Below are 10,287 nucleotides of genomic sequence, written 5' to 3'. Positions count from 1 at the left end.
GTCCAGATATATGCCCAAGGGTGGCGTTGCTGGGTCATATGGTAGTTCTATGTATAGTTTTCTAAGGTACCTCCATACTGTTCTCCATAGTGGTTGTACCAGCTTACATTCCCATCAACAGTGCAGGAGGGTTCCCTTTTCTCCACACCCCCTCCAGCACTTGTTATTTGTGGACTTATTAATGATGGCCATTTTGACTGATGTGAGGTGGTATCTCATGGTAGTTTTGATTTGCATTTCTTTAATCATCATCGATGTTGAGCATTTTTTCATTTGCCTGTTGGCCATCTGTATATCTTCCAACCAAGGCAATATCTTAATGGAGATTCTCGGTACAGCTGATAGAGTCACCCAAACTTAAAAATTTGCTCTCTCTCTCTCTTTTTTTTTTAAGGGCCGTGCCTGCGGCATATGGAAGTTCCCAGGCTGGGGGTCTAATCAGAGCTACAGCTGCCGGCCTATGCCCTAACCACAGCAACACCAGATCCGAGCCACGTCTGCGACCTCACCACAGGTCACCACAAACTTAAACAATTTGAAACATAGTATAGGAGTTCCCGTTGTGGCTCAGTGGTAATGAGCCCGACTAGGATCCATGAGGACTTGGCTTCCATCCCTGGCCTCGCTCAGTGGGTTAAGGATCTGGTGTTGCTGTGCCTGTGGTGTAGGCCGGCAGCTGCAGCTCTGATTCGACCCCTAGCCTGGGAACTTCCCTATGCTGCAGGTGCTGCCCTAAAAAGACAAAAAAAGAAAAGAAATGTTATATAGATTCTAGAGGACAGGAACTACTGTGATTCCTTCCCTGCCCGCCACCCCAACAGTAACAGAAACTTCTGACATATCAATGAATATAAAATGCAGCCAGGGAATTCCCTTCGTGGCTCAACGGTTAATAACCCAACTAGGATCCATAGGTTGCAGGTTCGATCCGTGGCCTTGCTCAGTGGGTTAAGGATCTGGCGTTGCCATGAGCTGTGTTGTAGGTTGCAGACGTGGCTCAGATCTGGCGTGGCCGTGGCTGTGGCATAGGCCGGCAGCTGTAGCTCTGATTCAACTTCATAGCCTGGGAACTTTCATATGCTGCAGGTGTGGCCCTTAAAAAAGACCAAGAAAAAAAAAAAAAAAAAAAAAAGGCGGGCAGGAGTTTCAGAGTTCCTGCTCATGTGTGGTGTCTCTGCAGCATCAGGTCACAGATTGGATCCATGGTCCAGCACAGTGGGTTAAAGGAGTTGCCACAGCTATGGTGTAGGTTGCAATTGCAGCTCAGATCTGATCCCTGGCCCAGGAACGCCACAGGCCTTGGGGAAAAGAAAAAGAAAAGTTTCAACAAAGCCAGCAAAGAGTCCTGGATCCCAGGTTGCCCATCAGAGAAGCCTTGCATCTCCCAGGAACTGGGCTTTAGAGTCTCTGCTCAGTTATCAGCTGAGATGGGCTAAAGGGAAGCAGAGGAGCTTCCTCTGCTTATAGGAACTCTATAGACTCCACAGCTGCCGCCCTCAGCAGTCACCATCCCTGCACTCAGAGATCTGGGTGGTGCATTTTCCTGGCTGCTGCATCCCACCTGTTGTGCTACGTGGATGCCAATGAGCTTTTTTTTTTTTTTTGCATTCTTGACATATGGAGATTCCCAGGGTAGGGGTCCAATCAGAGCTGTAGCTGCCAGCCTACGCCACAGCTACAGCAGTGAGGGATCCAAGCCACGTCTGCGACCTACACCACAGCTTCATGGCAAAACCAGACCCTTAACCCACTGAGAGAGGCCAAGGATCCAACCCAAGTCCTCGTGGATACTAGTTGGGTTTCGTTAACCACTGAACTCTGCCAACAAGCTCTGAAGAGGGAGGTTATTGGAGCCAACTATAGCCCCCCTCCCCACTGCTATACTTGATCTCAGGAACGTACCTGGTACTCACCCGTTCCCCCCACCACTATCCATTCTCAATTATCCACACCATCAACTGTCACCTTGGCAGGTCTTGATGGGTCACCTGGTGGTGTGACCCCAACCCTTCAGTCCTAGGGGTCTAAACTCTTGGTTATCATAACCCAAGGATCACTGGATTCCACATGTATTTCTGCCTGCTCCCACTTTGTGAAAGCAGCTCTGCCTTCTTCTCATAACTGATCAGGATACTTCTAGTAGCTTCTAGTAACTAATCAGGGTTAATTACTACATCCAGGACAGCAACTCCTCTTCTTGCCTGCTGGTCCAGAACACATGGAGTCCAGAGTGCCCTGGCAGCAGCCATAGCTTAAATTTTAATGGAACCTTTGCTGTGTCCCTTGTTCCTTGGTAAGAGTGTCCCCCACCCCCCACTTTGGGGACCAGGGCTTCCCACCCTGCAGAGCTCAAGGTGGGGAGATTTGATTACCCACAATGCATCTGGCAAACCTCCGCTAATCACAGCTGTGGGAATCAAATCCACAGTTGAGGAATCAGGGGCGGCTTCTGCAGGAGGTGGCCTTGAACACATCTCAGGCTGGGAGCATCTCAAGGCCTGAGTCTACCTCTGCCCCTCCCTAGGCCTCAGTTTCCCCATCTGTAAAAAGAGGACTTGCTGTCTAAATTTGAATGTAGCTGCCAGCCAGTACAGCCACAGCAATGCCAGATCCAAGCCACATCTGCGACCTACACCACAGCTCACAGCCATGCCGGATCCTTAACCCACTGAGCTGCTCCAGGGATGGAACCCACATCCTCATGGATACTAGTCGGGTTCTTAACCTGCTGAGCCGCAGCAGGAACTCCTGAGACTTAGATTTTTTTCTTAAAAGTTTAGGTAGAGGTTGGAGGGAGACAAGGTAGGAAGTAAAGCAATATTTTCCCTAGCAGGGGTTGCAGACGGATAGCCCATGGACTAGATTTGGCCCCCAAGAATGTTTTATTTGGCCTATTCAGTATTTTGGAATTTAGAGAATTCGTTTCAAACATTTAAAATCTGGAAAATGTTTATGTTAGAATGTAGATTTCCTCCTTAAAAAAAATCATCTGTCCACACGGGCCCACAATGCTCTAGGTTGCTTCATCTCCACTGTTCCCCTACCTTACACCTGACTGCAGTCACTCCTTTATGCGACCTATAAGCATTTGAGTTTGCCATCCTTGGTTCTAAAAGTTCTAGAAATGGGGGCTGTGTGTGTGTGTGGGGGGGTGTTGGGAAGAGTGTGCTGGGTTGACTAATAGAAGGCGCAAGGGGTGTGAGGGGCTTTCTTTTTAGGGAAACTGCCTAGGTGAGGCTGAGAAAGAGGTCCTGGGAAGATGAGCTGTCCCTATCTCATCTCCATCCTCATCCCCCACACTTCATTCCAGGCCACCAAATTCCAGTTACCAAACAGATAATGGTCCTTCATTCCTGGGGAGTGAGTACCTTTGCACATGCTGCTCCCTCTGCCTGAAATCCCCTTTCCTCCCTTCTATGTGGCGAGCACTCTGCAGCCCAGCTGCCACTCATGATTAGCCACTGCCTTTTAATGACAGGGCTCAAAAACGTAACGTGGGCTGGACATGACCCTCGAGGCTTCAGTTTACGACCTCTTCCCTGCGTAGACAGTTAGTTCTCTGAGGTCCTGCTCGGTTGGATGGATGGATGAATGGACGGACGGACGGACGGATGAATGCATATCCAATTGCACAGCTTGGATATTTCCCTCCTTGAAAAAAACACAGGCTCCGTCCCCAAAAGAACAGACTGGGACAGTCTGGGGCAGTCTGGTCCCGCAGGGGCCGGGAAGCTGGACCAGGTGACCCTCTCAGACTCCCCCGTGTCCTCGCTAACCTCGTTCTCGCCCCCTTGTGGGCTCTGACCTAGAAAAGATGGGGGGTGGGAGGAGGGAGGAGCAGCCCACGGGCGCTAGGACCCAGCGCGGCCGGAAGGCGGGGTGGGGGCGCCGCGCGCCGCTCCCTCCGCGCGGGGAGAATCTGCGCCCCGCGGCGCGCGGCGGGAGGGCGCGGCGGGGCTTGTGCGCGTGCGCGTGGGCGCGCGCCAAGCGGGGCGGACAAAGGGGCGGGCGGCGGCGCGCGAGCCGGAGGGCGGAGCCGCGGGCCAGGCGGGCAGGTGCGCGCAGGCCGGAGGGCGGAGCCGCGATGCCGCGATGGAGCTCAGCCCGGGCGGGCGCCGGGACCGGGGCCCGAGCACCAGGCGGGGCGCGAGCCGGAGCCGCAGCCAGAACCCGGACCAGGCCGGGGTCCGGGACCGCCGGGCCGGGCTGCTCGTAGCGGCGGCGACGGAGCCCCCCAGCGGCTGAGGGGCTTCCTCCCAGCTCCTGCCGGTGGCCGGGACTCAGCAAGCCCCCGCAGCCGGGGAGCGCGGGGATCCCCCGACCACATCCAGGACCGAGAGACCCCCCTAGGAAAGCGGGTAGCCCCTCCAGATCCAACAGAGTGACTCCTCAGCTGGGAAAAGCGGAGACTACCTCCGTCTTCAGAAGAGAGCGACCTCCCTGCAGTACCGCGAAGACTCCCCCTCTTCAGTCTGGGCCCCCACAAGACCTAGAACGCAGTGACCCCCCCGTCTGGGATTGTGGGGATCCCTTCTCAAGATCCTGGCCGTCACAACTCCACACCTCAAGACACGAAGACCCAGCTCAGAACGCCCCTAGATCAGGGGTCTTAGACACCCCCCCCGATTCCGGCGCACAGAACCCCCAAATCTAGGGACCCGAGGACAGCAAGCGCTCTTCCTCACCAGCAAGAGGCCTCGGGGACCCACCCCCACCCCCACCTCAAGGCTCCAGAACCGGGGCGACTGAGCCCCTCGCGGCGCCCTTCTCATCCCAGCCCTTGGTTGTGGCGCCCTGAGCCCCCCGGGCCGGGCTGACGACGAAAACCGAGACGGCGCCCAGGCCCCCTGCCGCGGCGTCCCCGCGGCCCCAGCCCAGGTAAGCCGGGCCCAGGTGAGTGGCTGCCGACGTCCCTAGCCCCGCAGGTGGGGAGGGAAGTATTGGGTGCGCACTGCCCCCTCCCCAGCGTCGCCATGGAGCTGAGGCTGAAGGACGTCTCTTTGTGTCTCGCTCGGAGGAGCCGCCCCCTCCTCCTCTCCCTTCCCCCACCCCACACCCTGGCCCTGGGGCTTGGGCGCAGCTTCCTGGCCCCGCGGGGCAGTGGTGGCAGAGCCCCTAGCGCCGGGGAGAAGAGGGTGGGGAGGCCACCCCCCAAAATGTGAGCGTGGATCCTCGGTCCGTGAAGTATATATACCCCTCCCCCCGAGGCTAGGCGGAGTTCTCAAGTGAAGTCCGTCTTGGGAAGAGAAGATCTGGGGTGTCCACAGGTGAGGGAGCCTGCCGAGCGTGACCCCAGGGTGATGGCTGGGGGGTGTGGGTGCGTGTCTTTGTCTGTGAGAGGCAGAGAAGGGGTGTGTTTGAGAGAATGGGTGGGATTCCCTTATTTTCTCTGTGATTCCACTGCCCCCCCACCCAGGCTAGTTGGCGGGGTGCGGGGGTGGGGTCTTCCTCTCCGGTCCATACTTTGTGCTCCCTGCAGGACAAGGAAGGGACAGATCCTTTTCAAAGTGAGGCGCTGGTTTCTGGGGAGGGAAGTCTGGATGAAGAAGCCATTTCAGGTCAGGGCACCTTTCTGTCCCCATGTGCCCCAGGGACAGCATACCCAAGGCCCTCCCTTCTCCTCCTGACCTCTAGAACACCCCAGGCCAAACCTCAGGCGCCGTCAGTGTGTCCCGGACTACCAAGGGACCATTCTAGGTTGTTGCTTTAGCTTTCTAGGCGGTATACAAAGCACTGCCCTAGCCTGGCCCTCGGTGAGGTCCTGAACCCCAGCCCTGCAGCTCTTGGGAAAATGAGAGACCCAGGGCATGGTTTATCCTGAAATTCTGGATCCGAGGTCCTGAGAAGGAGCTGGACCGAGCTGAGGGAGCCACCCTGGGCTGCTAGGGTTTCCACCAGCTTCTTTTTCTCTCTGAGCCCTCTGAAGGCAAGCAGTGATGGCTGAGGCAGGTAGGACTCTGGGTACAGGTAGCCTCACCAGGAGTTCCTTTGTTCACTTAGTCATTCAACAACACTTTAGCTCGTGTGTGTGTGTGTGTGTGTGTGTGTGTGAGAGAGAGAGAGAGAGAGAGATGTGCCAGGCACTGGAGTCAAGGTCCTTTCTCCCACTTTGTACCAATCTCCTTTCCTGATCTTGCCTGTTCCTCAGATCCCGGGACTGTTCTCAATTTGTCCAGACCATGCTTGGTTAGACCAGTTGAGGTGGGTCTGGTCAGGCCCAGCTGACCAGTGCTGATGCCACATCTGAAGCACTCGACCCCCATCCTGCTGCAGACTTGGGGGCTTGGAGCCTGGGTGGCGGGTTCCTCTTCTCCCAGCTTCCCAATACCAAGCGCCCCCACCCCCACCTGCTGCTGGCCTTGACCCAAGGTAGGATGTGCCCTGCAGAAGAGGTTGGGGTGCTCCCGGACAGACCCCTGGCAGCCCTGCCTGCAGTTTCAAGGACAGTTGAGTTAGTCCCCCTCAACACAGGCGGTGGGGGAGCCACCTGCCCTGAAGTCTGGATGACCTTGGGCAAGCATGTGGCATCTCCCAGAGATAATGACAGAGTGAGCCACTCACTCTGCAGCCGGCGGGGTGGATGTGGCTCGCACTTGGGCTGCAGAAGCATCCAGGTGTGTCCTTTCCGTCCCTAACAGAGTTCCTGTCCCCCAGTGGGTTCCCAGGAGCCTAGGGCTTCTGCGGAGGACCCACCAGCAGAGTGGAGCGAGAGACTAAAGAGCGGAGGTTTGAGTCATTGTGATGAGGCAACACTGTCAGAGACCAGAGGGGGACAGGGAGTAAGACCTCCCCTCCTCCCTAACCTGCAGAGGTTTCCCCACTGAGTCTGGAACAAAGCGCAGTCCAAGCCCTTGGCAGTGTGCCCAAGGCCACCTGCCAGGGGTCAGCTCCCGCGCCTCCCTCTCCATCTTCTACCACCCTCTACCACCAGCTCACCTCCTCCATGTGCCCCAGCTTCCTCCCTCTGCCCCGTGCTCCTCCCCTGACCTGAAAAGGCCCGCTCTGGTTATAGGATGGCTCAAGAGTGGCCTCTGCTCCCACCTCCCCCTTTGAGCTGACCTGGGCTGGCACAGAGTGGCGGCAGAGTCGGACTGGTCGATGGGTTGATGGCTTGGAGGTGGTGGGTGTGAGGACAGTGCTCCAGGACACGGGGCCAGGTCTGTCCCCACCCCGCTGCATCCCCTTTGTCTCAGCCAGCGTATTGGACAGCACAGGTTGGAAAACACAACTCCTAGACACATTTTGTTGATCCAGTGTCTTTCTCATGTTCGCATGTGTTGCCAACGCTGAACAACCATACCGTGTCCCATACAGATACTGATTTGGGCATCCTCTTGAAAAATCAGATGCTGTGACAAGCCCAGACTGGAGCCAAAGAATGATGACCTCCTTTAGACTGGCTCTTCCCCTCCAGCTTGTCCCAGGCCCCGCCTGGCCTGTTCACTCGTGTACATGACCTGCTGGCCCTTTTGGAGGCATGTGGCTTTGCAGGCCTAAGGTAGAGGCCGGAAAATGTTTGCTCAGAGGGTGACCTTCGTCTCGGTGTGTTTCGCCGCCATGGGCACCCCCTGCCTCCCCCATGGCCAGGTTAGAACATGCACAGCGCAGAGCTCCTCCCGGGTCTTGAGGGCACAGTGGGGAAGTGAGCCTGAATCCCTCCAGCTGGAAGCATCAACATCCTGGTCCCACTTTCCACTCTGGGCCCTCTCTTATGCCCCCTCCCTGATATTAGAAGGATTCAGTGGGAGTTCCCATCATGGCTCAGTGGTTAGTGAATCTGACTAGGAACCATGAGGTTGCGGGTTCGATCCCTGGCCTTGCTCAATGGGTTAAGGATCCGGCATTGCCGTGAGCTGTGGTGTATGTTGCAGACATGGCTCGGATCCTACGTTGTTGTGGCTCTGGTGTAGGCCAGCGGCTACAGCTCCAGTTGGACCCCTAGCCTGGGAACCTTCATATTCCGCAGAAGCGGCCCTAAAAAGACAAAAAAGCAAAAAAAAAAAGGATTCAGCCAGCCAAAACCTGTTTTAACTGTCCCCTTTGCCTGGGAGCAAAAGTGCAAGGTTCTAGGCTCAGGTCTTGGGGGAGGACGGCCCTCTGGGCCTCAGTTGTGCATGTGTCAGGGAGGGATTGGACCAGAGCGTCTCTTAGCTATAAGCTTCCTCCTTGTTCTGACTTTCTAGGACTCAGTCCAAACTGCTCTAAGTTTGGGTCAGGCAGGAGAGGGAGGGTCCTAGATGCAGACGTCACTCAACAACATTGACATACCCGGAGTTCCCGTTGCGGCTCAGTGGGTTAAGAATCCGACTAGTATCCATGAGGAGGCGGGTTCGATCCCTGGCCTTGCTCAGTGGGTTAAGGAACCGGCATTGCCGTGAGCTGTCGTGTTGGTGGCAGACGAGGCTTGGATCCGGTGTGGCTGTGGCTGTGGCTGGCAGCTGCAGCTCCAATGTAACCCCCAGCCTGGGAACTTACATAAAAAGGGGGAAAAAATACATATGTGTATTGATATACCCTCAACATGATAGAACCCAATGAGTGATACAAAGTAGCTGAGCCAAGGATCAGGAGTCAGCACTGGGCCTGGCTGAGAGCACAGGCTCTGGACTCCACCTAGGTTTGAATCCCATTGAGCTGCTGTGTGACCTTGGGTGAGTCCCTTAACCTCTCTGAGCTTCAATTTACTTATGTGGAAAATAAGGATAATACGCTGTGACCTTGGGCAAATCCCTTAACCTCTCTGAGCTTCAATTTACTTATGTGGAAAATAAGGATAATACACTGTGTGACCTTGGGCAAGTCCCTTAACCTCTCTGAGCTTCAATTTACTTATGTGGAAAATAAGGATAATACACTGTGTGACCTTGGGCAAGTCCCTTAACCTCTCTGAGCTTCAGTTTACTTATGTGGAAAATAAGGATAATACCTACCTCAGCGTCAACAGGGGGATTAAGTGAGCTCAAGCATGTAAAGGGCCTAGGACAGGGTCTGGCATGGGAAACGTGCCCAGTAACTATTGGTTACTGAGGCCCTGGCAAGTGGGTGAATTGAGTCACCCTTGGTGGTAATGCCTTGGTTTTCCTGTAGCCGGTCTGGGGAAGCCATAGGGCTTTTGGTGCTAACCCTGTGGGTGTTTGAGAGGCGGTATTTTGAGGTACTTAAGAGCCTGCCCCAGAGTTCCTTTTGTGGCTCAGCTGGTTACAAACCCAATGAGTATCCATGAGAATGCAGGTGGGATCCCTGGCCTTGATCAGTAGGTTAAGGATTCTGCGTTGCTGCAAGCTGTGGCATAGGTTGCAGATGTGGCTTGGATCTGGTGTGGCTGTGGCTGTGGAGTGAGCCAGGAGCTGCAGTTCTGATTTCACCCCTAACCTGGGAACTTCCAAATGCCACAAGTGTGGCCCTAAAAAGCAAAAAAAAAAAAAAAAAAAAGAGAGAGACAGAGAGAGCCTGCCCGTGCTGAGGTTCAAGCCTGAGAGCCATTCTAGAACCTAGTCCAGAGGCTTCGCTGGAGGGGTAGGATCCTTGGCAGCTGTAGCTGAGGCCTTCTTCCTGCCCAGAGCTGCTTTCTTGGTGAGGTGCCTGCCTCTGTCCCCAGGCTTCTTGCCCCGAGGCAGATGGGCCTCAGGCCAGAGCCAGGACCAGCATCTCCAACAAACTCAGTCTTCTCCAGATCACTCCCCCCCCAACTCCCTTGGTCCCCCTTCCATGTCTCAGGATGCTGTGGCACTTAGGCCTGGTGGGGCCCCTTAGATCCCCCTGTCCTGTCCTGTCCCCCCTGTCCCCACCCTCCCCTTCCCCACTCTCCCCATCAGAGAGCTTGGACACAGTCTGGAGAGGGGACAGGTCCAGACTCCCAGCTTAGTCCCCACTCCTGATCCCTGGAGCTGTGCAATATCAGGGTAGGAGGGAAGCCCTTCCCCACCCCCCTACCCCTTTTTTAATTAAGTATAGTTGATTTATGCTGTTGTGTCCACTTCTGCTCTGCAGCAAGGTGACCCAGTCATACAGATACCCACATTCTTATTTTTTTATTTTTAGGGCCACACCCACTGCATATGGAAGTTCCCAGGCTAGGGGTCGAATCTGAGCTACAGCTGCTGGCCTACAGCACAGCCACAGCAATGCAGCATCCAAGCCTTGTCTGATCTACACCACAGCTCATGGCAACATTGATCCTTAGCCTACTGATCAAGGCCAGGGCTCAAACCCTTGTCCTCATGGATTCTAGTCGGTTTCCTTACCACTAAGTCACAATAGGAACTCCTGTATTTACATTCTTTTTCT

At 55.2% G+C, this 10,287-nt stretch overlaps 1 protein-coding gene across 1 annotated transcript in view; it reads left to right on the top strand.

The window, feature by feature from the left end:
* The first annotated feature begins 4,025 nt into the window (after positions 1-4,025).
* Positions 4,026-10,287, top strand: part of SBK1 (SH3 domain binding kinase 1) — a 28,097-nt gene continuing 21,835 nt past the window's right edge. Inside the window, exon 1 of the mRNA XM_021086434.2 lies at positions 4,026-4,878. The gene's annotated coding sequence lies outside the window, so the exon portion shown is untranslated. The remainder of the gene's footprint in view (positions 4,879-10,287) is intronic.

This window comes from Sus scrofa, chromosome 3, assembly GCF_054392235.1.
Source record: "Sus scrofa isolate SSC_HxYL_T2T_F1_AM1 chromosome 3, Sscrofa_HxYL_maternal_Yorkshire_Landrace_v2.0, whole genome shotgun sequence".
NCBI lineage: Eukaryota > Metazoa > Chordata > Mammalia > Artiodactyla > Suidae > Sus > Sus scrofa.
The sequence above is the reverse complement of the archived record's forward strand: the minus strand, read 5'-3'. Positions and strand labels throughout refer to the sequence as shown.